The following is a 13983-nucleotide window of genomic DNA, read 5'->3' on the forward strand; positions in this document are numbered from 1 at the left end:
TACTTGGCCACTCCTAGATCCCTCTCATAGTCTTTCTGCATTTAAGGTCTATCTTGTCTCCATGAAGATGCTCAAATTCTTATAATCTAGCCACTGCTCAGATTTTTACAATTTAGCCAATAGCTCACAAGGTGCTGGACACTATGGCAGCTCTTTAATAAACCTTGTCTTTGGCCGGAAAAAAAAAAGGACACACCCTGAACATCTCCATGCCTTTTGCTTATATGATTTCTGGAATAAGTTTCTTCAACCCATGTGAATTTGTTTCTGTCCCTCAAAGTCTAACTCAAATGCCTTTTTCTAATCCCTACAAGTCAGTTTTTCTTTGTTCTTCAGACCTCATATTAATGGGGTTTTTGTTGTTGTTGTTATTTTTATCTGTTTTATAATTGGGTGATCTGGAAAACTGTAATAAATGATCCATTCAATGAACCTAATTAAATTACAGGATATAAGTCTTTGTCAGAAGGGAGTACCTCCCAAGGAGCTAGACAGTCCCTTGCTAAGAAGACATATGGAATTCCTCTAATTGGTCCTCAGCAAAAGGGGCTTCTGTTTGATTATTAGTTGAATGAAACACAGGAAGATGTACTCTTATCAAAAGGCGTATCTATAAATATGTCTCTCGTAGGTCTACGAGAATGAGCTGTGGGATGACCCACTTCTTTAGCTCTTTTTCCTTTCATGTATTTACTTTTCCTTCCTTGACTCAGCAATAAAAATACTATAGCATGACTATAAAGCACATAGTGAACAAACTATGGTTTCTCAAAGGAGTCTAAAAGGAGACATTTTAGATACCTCGTTCATGGATGCTTTCTTATGCCATTTTGATTCCTAATAGGTTTATTATTCAATAATGTACATACAAGAATTCTGTATTGGTGTCTTATCCTCTTTTGTTGTTGTTGAGTCATTTTACTCAAGTCTAACTCTTCAGGCCCCATTTAGGGTTTTCCTGGCAAAGGTATTAGAGTGGTTTGCCATTTCCTACTCCAACTCATTTTGCAGATGAGGAAACTGGGGCAAACAGGGTTAAATGACTTGCCTAGGGTCACACAGCTAGTAAGTGTCTGAGGTCAGATTTGAATTTGAGAAGATGAATCTTCTTGACTTCAGGCCTGGCACTTTATCCACTGCACCATCTAGCTGCCCCCCTTATCCTCTTACTGAACTATAAATTAGTAGATTGTAAACTTTGTGTTTTCTCCAGTGACTACCATAAATCTATGCATCAGGTAGACACTAAATAATTATTTTCAAAGGTAAATTACCTCTTTTGTCGTCTCTAGTATTATGTAATTAAATAATATATCAAGGAGTTCAAAAGTCAGAAGTCTACACAGATAGAGAGAATAGAATTTTATAAGGTTGGTTCTTAGCAGAGATGCATGAGGTATCATTTTGTCCTAAGCAAATATTTTAAGCCTGATTCTTCTTTGTAAAATTTTTGTTGTGAATCTTTAATGAAAGGGACTTTGTAATAATTTGCTTAACAATTTTCGTTGCTGGTACTACCCATCATAATATAATCATTTTCACAGAACAAAAACAAGGGAAAATATATTTTAGTTTTTGTTATCTGAGCTTTAATAATTCTTTATTAGTGAGTCACAGAAATAGAATAAAGCATAAGTTTTTAAAATACATACATATTATATATGACATATGTAATACATGTTTTTTCAAAGACTTGAGATGATGTTTTATAAGGGAAAGTACTGAATGAAATAATTATTTGCTAAATGTCTTTTAAAAAATGGATGAATTGCCCTCATTGCTGCATACCACATTTTATTAAGGATGTTAATAAACTGGAAATAGCCAGAGGACAGTAGCAGGCAGACGTAATTAGCAATTTTCATACCTGCAGAAAGCTACACATGATGGGTCTTGAAATCAACTTTTCAAGACAAATTCAGTTCATAGCATAGATTTTAAAAAATAAATGACCTTATATGTCATCTACTCCAGCCTTATCATTTTATATGTTAGTACTTTTTAAATAAATAGCTATATTGACAGATTCTAGCTATTACATACAAGAGGTTAAGAGATTATGTAAGGTCACATAGGTAGTAAAGGGCAGAACTAAGAATTGAACCCAGGTCTTCTGACTGCAAACATAGTGCTCATTTCACTTTACCATGTCAGTTGAGGCAGATGGGAAAGACATAAGGTTACTGGTCCATGAGAGAAGGACTAAGATTCCTAGAATACCTCAAAGCACCTACTAGGAGGTTACCACTTAGTGGGGAAGAGAGTTGGGCCAAACCATCATATATGTATGTGTGTATATATGTAGTCATAGTGGAGAAGTGAGATATATGGTAGTTTCAGTGAGGTCCTTCTGGAATAACTATATCCTTAAACAACCACTTGGAAAAGCAAGACAAAAAGGGTACATTCAAATAACAATGGATTAACCTTTTCATGTTGTTGGATTTAAAACTGTCCAGTTAAATTCAATTCACAGGACATTTATTAATTTTCTAGAAGTGGCCAATACACGTCTTAAATAGGGCAGATGTGTTGTTAGGGATATGACAAGTGAGTGTAGCATGAAGACATAAGAAATGGGGGAAATCATACTCTAATGTATTTTATATTTCAAATATGTCTGTTCTTATATTAAGAAAATTCTACATGAGAAACACAGGTCTTAAAAACAAATTATATTTATGTACATGTATATGTACACATATGTATATATCTATATCTATATCTATATGTATATCTATCTATCTATCTGTTTAATTTGCAAAGGAATTCATCATGGGGCAGGGAGTGGAGCCAAGATTGTAGAGTAAAAGCAGTGATTTGCTTGAGTTCTCCCCCAAACCCTTCCAAATACCTGTAAGAAATGGCTCTAAACAAATTCTAAAGCAGCAGAACCCACAAAAAGACAGAGTGAAACAAATTTCCAGCCCAAGACAACCTGGATGGTTGATCGGAAAGGTATATTGTGCCCGGCTAGGAGAGGAGTACAGGCCTCAGCGAACCTGAAGCAGGCCTCAGAGGACTGAATCATGGGCAGTTGTGGTGGTTTCCAGACTTCTCAACCCATGAACGCCAAAGACAACTTAGAAGGTCAGTAGGAAAAGTCTGTGGTGAGAGAGAAGTGCGGTGGGGTCCCAGACCCAGTCCCTGCAGGTGGCTCCGGTGCAGCAGCTGCCTCCCAGAGCTTCCATACCACAGGCTGAGGGGGAATAGAGTGGCTGATCAGAAGGGGATTGCAGGGATCTCTCTTCTGGTGCAGGATTCTCTTGCTTTGCCCATGCTTGGATCTGGGTCACAGTTTGGGGTGATAGTCCTGAGGCAAAGAGGAGCATTGGCGTGGTGGAGCTTTTAGTGGCAGTGAAGAGAGAATCCTCTTCACAGTTTCAAGACAGAAAAGAGTGCTTGTGGTCACTCATTTACCAGAGCACAGGCCAGGAAAGGAGTAAACACCTTGCCCTTGAGCATACCACCTTGGAAAAACTGAAAATTTACAGGTCCCTAGAAGTATCTCTGAAAACAGTTGCACAAAACCCCCAAAGCTTGGGACAGTACATTCTCCACACTGGAAGTAGACTCCTACCTTAACAAAAAGTGTATAACTCAAGTAATTGGCTGGGATCATAAGCAAGCAATGCAAAAAAGAGCCTCTATAGACTCTTTCTTTGGTGACAAAGAAGATCAAAACATACAACCAGAAGACAACAAAGGCAAAGCTCCTACCTCCAAAGCCTCCAAGAAAAATATGAATTGGTCCCAGCCCATGGAAGAGCTCAAAAAGGATTTTGAGAAGCAAGTAAGAGAAGTAGAGGAAAAACTGGGAAGAGAAATGAGAGTGATGCAAGAAAATCATGAAAAACAAGTCAACAACTTGCTAAAGGAGACCCCAAAAAATACCGAAGAAAATAAGACCTTAAAAAATAACCTAACCCAAATGGCAAAAGAGGTCCAAAAAGCTAATGAGGAGAAGAATGCCTTAAAAAGCAAAATTGGCCACATGGAAAAGGAAGTCCAAAAGCTTACTGAGGAAAATACTTCCTCAAAAATTAGAATGGGGCAATTGGAAGCTAGTGACTTTATGAGAAATCAAGACACTGTAAAACAAATTCAAAAGAATGAAAAAAAGAGAAAACAATGTGGGAAAAAAAGGAATTCATCACATGGTTCCTTTGTTAAATGAGATTACATGCGATAATGCTTTGTGAAGCACTTAAAAAGTACTACATAAATGCAAATGATTATTAGCTATTATTTAATTCAATTCAATAAGAATTTATTAAGTATCTAAAGTGTTCCAAGAACTTTGATAATTGCTAGGGATACAAATGGCAATAGTCCCTCCCTTCAAAGAGCTTACATGCTACTTGATAGAAAGATTTAAAATATTTGTATTTATTTATTAGTATTTGAAGGATTGTGTTGTTTTCAAGATTGCTATTTCACAAAATTTAGGGAAGATATGTTCAGATAAAATGTCAGGAACTATTGCCAGTTGATCTGTTCTGATTGTTATTCATCCTCTTAGGAATGGTGGTAAGTCCATGAGAATATGATCCTATTATCCTCTTCAGAAGCATATTCCCTGCATGAAGCAAGGTGATAGGATCACCAATGTAGGGCTCATGGGAATTTATGGGTGATGTAGACCAATCCCCTCTGTTTTCAGATTGAGGAAGTGAGGCTGAGACGAGCTTAGTGATAGCCTGTCAAGTCTACTGCTTTTGATTTTGGTGTAATTAACATAGAAGTGTTCCTCAGGCAGTAACCAGGCAACAAGTACAACCACTTCCTCCATACAGCTAGTCAAAGGTAATTAGACCATGTCATTCCCAGTAGAATGGGACTCTTGTCTTTTTTTTTCTGTAGCTTGGAGGCATGAATACAATTCACCTAATAGCCATAATAGTCATGATAAAACATAACTTTGTTGGGTACCATATATAATTAGAATTGTGTCTAAGGTAAAATCAATCCTACCCATTCTTTGATACTTTCGTGGATCAATGATCTCATACTGTGGATATTCACTCCATGGATCCAGATAATCAGCCATCCCTGTCTTTTTATCTTGTCAAATTCTTGTTCATTTCATTCTCTTAATACTCTATAGATGATCTACCTCAGGGCCCTGACCTGTTTAAGCCAAGCAAGTTTGTTTTCCATTATCCTAATTTTCAGGGTGTTTGTTTTTTTAAAGGAAATAGTGCTGGCAATTTTCCATCTTTCTCCCCTATTTTTTTTTACAAATGAACTTGTACTCTAAATCAATGTTGCCTTTAGCTGCTGTGTTGCTTTGCTTGGAATGAAGATCAAGTGTTTGTTGGTTGAGGTAGTGATTGTTTATAACAATGAAACTTCTTTAAGACACAGTGACAGTCAAGATCAATGCCTTGTCTTGGTTTATCATGGTAGAGAAATGACTGGCTTTTTAATAACTATGCCAATATAGTACTAACTCTGGCATATCCTATCAAGCTGGAAAGTATGTAAGTACAATACAATAAACTGACTTTATGTATTGTCTGAGAACCAGCCTAGGATAAATTCAAGAAACTCTACAGAGAACAAGACATGATCCTCCAAATCAAGTTAATACATACTTTAGTATATTGGCTGAAATATGAAATGGGTTTGGTAAAAATGCTGTTGGAAAATATGGCTCAGGCTTAAGAAGTAAGAGCACAATGGACAGATTACTTAGAAGCCTCACACCCTCTACATCATGAATACTTCTAATAAAGTCAGAAAGCACTAGCCATGGCAAATAACATCACCCTTCTACTCAAAATATATATATACATACACACACACACACACACACACACACACACACACACACACACACACACACATATATATATACGTATATTACATACAAACAGAAAGGAAACAATTAGTTGCCAAAATATGAAGTATTTGAGAATCAGTTTTCTATTTATAGTCAGATCTTTGGGTAACGCAAAAGCCAAAATTATATATGAATTTGAAGAAAAATAAGAGTGGGAAGAAGACATTGTATTTAAAACAATTCCAAACTAATCAAATTAAACAAATTACTGACTTTGATTTGAGTAGCAGGACTTTAATATAGACTCTGAAGAAGTTTTAGCAATGACTTTGTATACTTTGATTAATAGATGGTGTGTAATAGATCAATTAGTTCTGTAAATAGCTTTTAAATTCCTTTCAACTATTTTCTCCTAAGATAAGATAGGACGTAAGAGGGATCAGCAGTCAAATAATTGTTTCTTAGACTTTCTTCTTCTTCATACAAGAATTTGTCTACCTAGGCCAAAATCTGTTGAAGGAAAAAAAAAACCTAGCATGGATTGTTGTATTTGTGCTTCATTCTCAAAGAGGACCATGACATCAAAGAGAGGATAACATGACTTGCAATTGACTTTGTTTTGAGTGACGGAGGGCTATTCAAGGTCACAAGCCTCACTTTCTTCTCCAGAGCCATCTGGGTCCAATGGCCAGATATTCATCAGGTTGACTGCAGATAGCTCAAGATGCAATGGGAAACCTTGGCCCTTTACAGGTTCTCACTTTGAGTGAGGCAAATTCAGTGAATAGGCCTCTTTAAGAAGTGAGTCAAGGGAAGGCCCTTTAATTAAAATAAAAAATCAGATGGGAGGGGAAGAGCCTTAGGGTTGCTGGCCAAAGGAGAAAGACTGTTCATATTCACTCTGAGTCAGGAGAGCCCAAAAAACAACCATTATGTGGTGCTTGGGCAGGGACCTGTTGTTGTTCTATCTAAAAGCTCAAGCTGGAGCATGGGATTGTAAAGGTATGTCCAATAACCAATCTGTAATTTGGCAATAACAAAGTATTTCCATTTTTTAAAAAAATGAGTAGATAGCACTTTGTAAGGACAAAACCTGTTGCATTAACAAATGCAAAGACTTTGATAAAGATTATTGCCTGCCACTTAGGATCCATTCTGAATCATTCTAATTGCAAAAGTTTTACTTCTGTGGGCCTTTATTAATTTCACGCAATTAATCATGTGATTAACAATTAAAGAATGAATTAAATTACAGGCTTCTAAATGGGAATAAGCCGGGAGTTTAGAAAATACAAAGACTATCAAACATTATCATTCAGAGGTGATAAGCTAGGGAAGAACTAAGCCACTCAGCTCTGCAATCCCAAAGACCAAGTGTCCTCATCCTCACCCTTGCTGTTTTCTGCCCTATTAATAAGCATTTACCCTCCCTCCTTTTCTTCTCCTCCCTGCTTCCATTTCCACCTCTTTCTCTGAAAACCGTAACCAAATCACTACTGCCATTGTCTCAGGGGAAAAAAAAATGTGTTAATGGGCTCCATTTTTGTTACTTGTGACATTCCCTGTCTTCCACTTTCCAATACAGTTTTATTTCCCATCAGAATATAAACTCCCTGAGGGAAAAGACTGTATGTGTATCCCCAGGACTTAACACAGTGCTTGGCACATAGTGCTTATTAACTGCTTTTCATGTCTTCACTTGTTCATGCATTCATTCATGTGAAGTCATTTGTTTGGTGATAAACAGAGATTTGTGTTTCTGTAATATCTCTTGTAAAAACTCAATGATACTGCTAGGAGATAAACTTGCTACAAAAAATGTTTCCTAGTTGTTTCCCTTCTAATCTTAGCTGCATTGGTTGTAAGGAATGTAATCAAATTTATAAGAATAAGAGTCATTCTCTATTTTCTAAATGGTCAAAGAATATGAATAGGCAGTTCTCAAAAGAACTCAAATATCCAATGGTCAAATAAAATGCTTCAAATAATTAATTAGAGAAATACAAATTTAAGCAGTTCTGAATTTCTACCTCATACCCATCAGATTGATGTTGAGAAAAAAAAAGGGAAATAGCAGATGTTGGAGGGGCTGTGCCCAAAATATTACCAGCCTGTGCATATCCTTTGACCTAGTGATATAAGATAAGGCTTATATCTCAAAGGGATCCAAAAAAGGAAGAAAAATACTTTTATGTACGAAATATAATAGCTTATTTTTAGTGGTTAAAAAAAAAGTAAATTAAGGAGGTACCTTTCAAATGGGGAATGGCTGAAAGGATTGTATTATATGTATATGAATGTAACGGAATACTATTGTTGCATAAGAAATGAGAAAGGAGGTGGCTTCAGAAAAACCTAGGAAAACTTGTATGAACTAATGCAGAATGAAATGAGCAGAACCAGGAGAACAATTATACTATAACAACAACATTGCATATAGGAACAAGTCTAAAAGACTAAAGAATACTGATTGACAAAGTAACAAACCATAGGTCTAGAAGAGCAATGATGAAGAGCTCTCCCACCTACCTCATGAGAGAGAAGTTATGGTCTCAATATGCAGAATGAGACAGATATTTTATGTTAATATGGGAATTTGATTTTGAATAAATGCCTATTTGTTAAAAGGATTTTTTTTTTGTTTTTTTTTTTTTCCTAGTGAGAAAGGAGGGTAAGATTGGGAGAGAGAGAAAATAATTGCTAGTTAATTGAAAAAAAAAGTTTATTTTTAAAAAAGGCAAAAAGTTAAGTTATAGGAAGCTATATCTCCAAGGCTTTCTTTCCTGCCTTCCAAAATAAAGATTTCACTGGGATCTATTTAGTCATTTTTTAAAAAGGGCACATTATTTATAGAAGTATACATACCCTATAAATGTTTGTGCAGCTTCAAGTTACTTCCATTTCTGGTGGTGTCAGTAACTTTGACTTTTTTTAAAAAATTGCATTCAAGTTATATTTTTCAGACTAAGAGATAGGAATATCAGTTCTCTGCTATTCAAGACAAGGAGCATATAATGACTGGTTTCCACCTATGTTGAGTCTGTTAATGTGAATGGAGAACTATCAGATCTTTAGACCCCATGAAGTTAATCAAGAATGAGAGAGATCTTTACTTTGTCTTAACCTTCTTGTTCTCATCATCACACTGTTTTAATTATGGGTATGGTGGCACTAAGGATCAAAATTAAGTTCATAATCAGACAATCAGAGAATTTTAGAGTTGGAAGGGACCTTGTCAAGACTTTACAGATTGGTGCCATCTGTCATCACATGTTTCAGCTACTTCAGTCAAGCTCGTCTGTCCTTCATGTTATTACTTTCTTCTAACATAGGACTTGTATATGTCATATCATGAAGTAAATATTTGTGAAAAGTTGATTACATAAATGAAAATTGTGTAGATTTAATTGTAATAGGTTTACATGAACAATTTTTGTTACTGATAAGTTGTCCATGGATCTCATCATTTTTACCCATGCACTTAGTCACTTTCTAAATTGCATGATTTCTCCAAAAGCTCTGTTTTTTAAAGGGTAATGTTTCAGTCAGTCCAAGTGGAACTAGGAGGAGAAAAACCCAGCTCTTGACAGAGGTGTCGTAACTATGAGAAGCTATGTATGGATCTTTCTGCCTCCATTTTCTGTCTGGCCAACCTATCCCTTCATATGATTGCCACATTGATTTTCCCTTTGCATAGTCCTATTTTGTTATTCTCACTCAAAAATTGTCAGTGACTGCTTACATTCCCAAAGTGCGGATTTGATTTTATATCCCTGCCCTATTCCAAAGTTCTAGTGGCTTTCTATTCACTCTGGCATAAAGTACAAAAACTCTTTGGTATTTAAATTTCTCCACCCATTTTAATGGACTCATTTTACTCAAGCAGGTTTTTGCAAGCAACATTTCACAATGTACCACATCTTTCCACTTCAAGATAGGATCCAACTGTTCTTATTGTTTGTTGATTAGAAGAATAAAAAAGAGTGTTTTATTCAACAAGATAAAATGCTGCCTTGTAGTTCATTTATTGCAAGTTGTCTCTCATTACTACTACATTAAGGTCATTCAAGATTCCTTGAAAAATATAACAACAGAAATAACCCTGTTCAATGACCTGATAACATACAATAAGCAAGACATAAAACACAGAGATGCATACTCACCAAAGGTATTCACCACTGAAGGAGGAGATCCAACATAAAATCAAGGCCAAAGAAGAATTTTCTGTGGATGACATTGTGCTAATCACTTCAAGCCCCAAAGTACTATAGACCCTCCAGAAAGAGATCCCTTTTCAGTCAGACTTTGGCCTATCCATCCACACAGAAAAGACCAAGTGGATTAACTATGTCTATAGCCCATATGCAGTTGGATTGTTATTCTAAACAGCTTATCCAACCCTACCATATCTTGTATAGACAAATTAACCAACCGTATGCATGTCTTGGATAGATAAATACAAATCGACAATGAATTGGGCCCAGAGCTAAACAGGAGAAGAGTGGGCTGGATTACCTCTGTGAAATTACTAAACTCTTTCACTTATTCCAAGCTTCCCATGAAATAGAAGTCCCAGCTTCTCAATACTTGAATTTTATCAGTGTTGTTATATGGCAGTATGAAATGGAACACTATTAAAAATAAGTAGCACAAAGAATACAATTCAGAATGCAAGCTGCATTATGTAGTCAATGACGAACTCTAAAGGACAAGAGTAAAATACATCAAGGATTTGCATGAAAGGAAGAGAAAGGTTGGTCATATGGCTAGAGCAAGGGATGACATCCAGAGTGCTCCATTCTTTAGTGATGTTGAATGCAAAGCAAGGAAGCTTAATTCACTGCGGTAAAATTTTAGGGAGTATGGATAAGAGTTGCACAGGATAAGTAAGCATGGCAGAGTGGCAGTCTGTGTCCTTGGAGGGAACTAGCAAATCACTAAAAGCACAGATCTACTTGAGTATTTGAGTACTGGAGTGTTATAGCCAAACTGGCATTCTTGCTATTCCCCGTACACAATATTCTGTCTCCTTCCTTACCTTTACAAATAGCTCCTGTCCCACTCCTACCTCTACCCCACCACCAAATGCCTGAAATGCATCCCCTTGTTATTGCTGTCTATTAGGATCTTTGATTTCCTTAAAGGTTCAGCTCAAGTACCACTTCATTTCTGAAGCCTTTCCTGATACCCACAGTTTTTAATATGCTCCTTCTCTACTCCTAACAGTACTTTGTATGTACTTATCTATGCATATGATGTTTTCCCCAAAATAACGTAAGTTCCTTAATATGAGCACATGACTGAATATTGTCTTCACATCCCCAAGGCCTAGCACAATGTCTTCTTGCATAGCAGGCATTAAATAAATATTTAGTGAATCAATCTTGAATACTTCCTTGGCTGACTCAAGGCAAAACTTGATTACTCACTTTCATAGAATCATGCAGTTACATTGAAGGGGACCATAGAGGTCATCTAGCCCAACCCTTCATTGCATTAAGTGAGGAACTGAGGTCCAGGGAGTTAAGGTCAGTAAGTAATAAGCAGCATCAGAGGGAGAATTAGGGAAAAAAAGGAAGGAAAGAAGGAGGGAAGGGAGGGAGGGGGGGAGGAAGGCAGGAAGGAAGGAAGGAAGGAAGGAAGGAAGGAAGGAAGGAAGGAAGGAAGGCAGGAAGATCTCCAGCCCCACATCACCATTTGCTTATTGGGTATTTCTGATGGTGTGTCTCATAGACATTTCAAACTCAACATACCCAAAAGAAAACTCACTATTTTCCAAAAAAAAAAACCCCTACCCCTCTTCCCAACTTTCCTATTTTTGTTTAGAGAACTTTTATCATCTCTGCTTTCATCCATCCTTCAATCTTTCCAGATTTGTCACCTCATTCATCCTCAACTCCTCATCTTCCCTCCCCATCTTTAATCAGTTGTCAACTCTTGCTAATTCTACCTCCACAAACCTGTTTCCTTCTCTCAGCTCGAAGGATAACCACTGTAGTTCAGATCCTCATAATCTCTTGCCTCAGGTCATTGCAGTTGTCTTCTTTTGGGTCTCTCTGTTCCAAGTTTCTTCCCTCTACAATCCATTCTCAATGCAACTCCCTAAGCAATATTCCTAAAGCACAAGTCTTACCATGTCACTCCTATTTTTTAAATTCCAATGGCTCTCTAATATCTCTAAAATCAAATACAAATTCCACAATCTGACTCTAACATTTTCAGACTTATTTTATATTATTCCCCCTCATGAATTCTACTTTCTCAACAAACAGGCCCTCTTCTGACACCCCATCTTTAACCCAGAGCCTTTATACAGGCTTATGCCTGGAGTGTAATCACTCTTTGAATCCCTACTTTCCTTCAAAGTTCAGAAGAGAGTGCAAGCCCCTTGAGGGCAAGGACTATTTCTGTTTTGTCTTTATATCCCTGACACCTAGAATACTACCTAGGCACATAGTAATCAATTGATAAATTATTGTTGATTGTTGGGTTATCTAAATTTAATATCTTCCCTAGCACCAAGTTCTGCATGTAGTAGGTACTTAATAAATATTGGCAGACTGAGAGCACTTGCAGAGGAGAGTCAGATTGCTCCCTGGGATTGTGAGTGGAAGAATAATAACACCTAATATTCACATAGCTTAAAATTTTGCAAGTTCCTTTATATATGGTATTTCAATTTGTCATCCCAACAACTGTGGAGGTGGAAACCGTAAGTTTTATTATTTCTGTTTTACAGATGAAGATATTGAGACTCAGATAGATTAAGGGATTTACCCAAAGTTATGAGGCTAGTGTCAGACATAGGATTTGAAACCAAGTCTCCCAGTTTACAAGGTCAGCCCACCCTCTTTCCATCATATTATGATACCTCTCCTTGACTCAGATAGGAGATAAGATACAATTAATTGGTCACATCAAAGTCTCTGTTCTAGCCAGACCTTATCCAAATAGAAATTAGTGTTCTCACCCTGGCTTAGGCCTCATCTCAGGAGAAATTTATTTTATACCTAAAATACAAAAGAAATATAAGGTCCAAGAACACTTCCAGAAGAGTTCACTCTTTGTTTCCTGGGAACATAGCAATCTACTTAACCTGTACTTCTAGAGTGGCCCATATTTTTCTATCAGTAGTAATTGAGATAGCCCAGGGAGGACATGGTCTCTAAGCAATACTGATATCTGAAGGTTGAAAATGTTTCTTCATTTCTTTAATTTCAAGTTGCATTATGAGTTTTTAGTTCACCCAAATTTCTTGCTATCTTAATCATTTGGGCTCTTGAGCATGTCTGCCTAAAAGAATTTTACAGAAGATTTGCATTTCACCCCTTAAAGCCTTTTGTTAATTTTAATTCATTTCAGAAAATGTCTAAAGTCTTTAATGAAGTACTATCTTCATTTATTAGTGCACTATAATTTGGTGAACTTTAGCAGCTGAAAGTGGAGGGATGACATAATCAATTATAATTGTTTTAGAAATGTTTTTGTCTTATTAAAAAAAAGCTGTAAGGTAATAATAGCACTTTTCCTCTAAAAAGTGCCTCACAAACATGAACTGAGAGAAAGTAAGGAGTGTTCTCTGGTGGTTAAACAAGAAACTGAGAATTCAGAGTCTTGGCTGCTATTTCTATTGCTGCTTTGGCTTCGATGACTTTGGAGAAAACCCTTAACCATCTTTATTGTTCTCATTTAATTTTTCCCACTTTAAAAATCGACTAAGAGTTCCTTCCAAGCTACATTAAAAAGTGGTTGAGTAGAATTCTGAGATCATTCTCCTTCACTTCATCTTCTCAGTCTCTCTCTGTCTCTGTCTCTGTCTGTCTCTGTCTGTCTCTCTCTCTCTCTCCCTGCTTCCCTCCCTCCCCATCATATTTTACTCTGCCATTCTTTTATTTTTCTAGACTTCAAACTTCTCACAGCTAGGTGGTGCAATGAGTAGTACACTGGGTCTGGAGTCAAGAAGACCTGAGTTCAAAGCCTGCCTCAAACACTTATAACCTGTGTGTCCCTGGGCAAGTCACTTAGCCTCTGTTTGCCTCACTTTCCTCATTTTACAAATGAGAATAATAATAGCTCCTACCTTCAAGGGTCATTTTGAGGATCAACCAAGAAAATATATGCAAACTGCTTTGCAAACTTTAAAGCACTATATCAAGGTGAACTATTATTATTTATTACTTACATGCTGTCCTTTCCAT

General features: G+C 36.7%; 1 long non-coding RNA gene across 1 annotated transcript in view; it reads left to right on the plus strand.

Annotated features, from left to right (window-relative positions):
- Window positions 1-13983, plus strand: part of LOC110220290 (uncharacterized) — a 44551-nt gene that overhangs the window by 6341 nt on the left and 24227 nt on the right. The gene's annotated exons all lie outside the window — the stretch shown is intronic.

Source organism: Phascolarctos cinereus, unplaced genomic scaffold, assembly GCF_003287225.1.
Source record: "Phascolarctos cinereus isolate Bilbo 61053 unplaced genomic scaffold, phaCin_HiC Scaffold_3;HRSCAF=262, whole genome shotgun sequence".
Taxonomy (NCBI): domain Eukaryota; kingdom Metazoa; phylum Chordata; class Mammalia; order Diprotodontia; family Phascolarctidae; genus Phascolarctos; species Phascolarctos cinereus.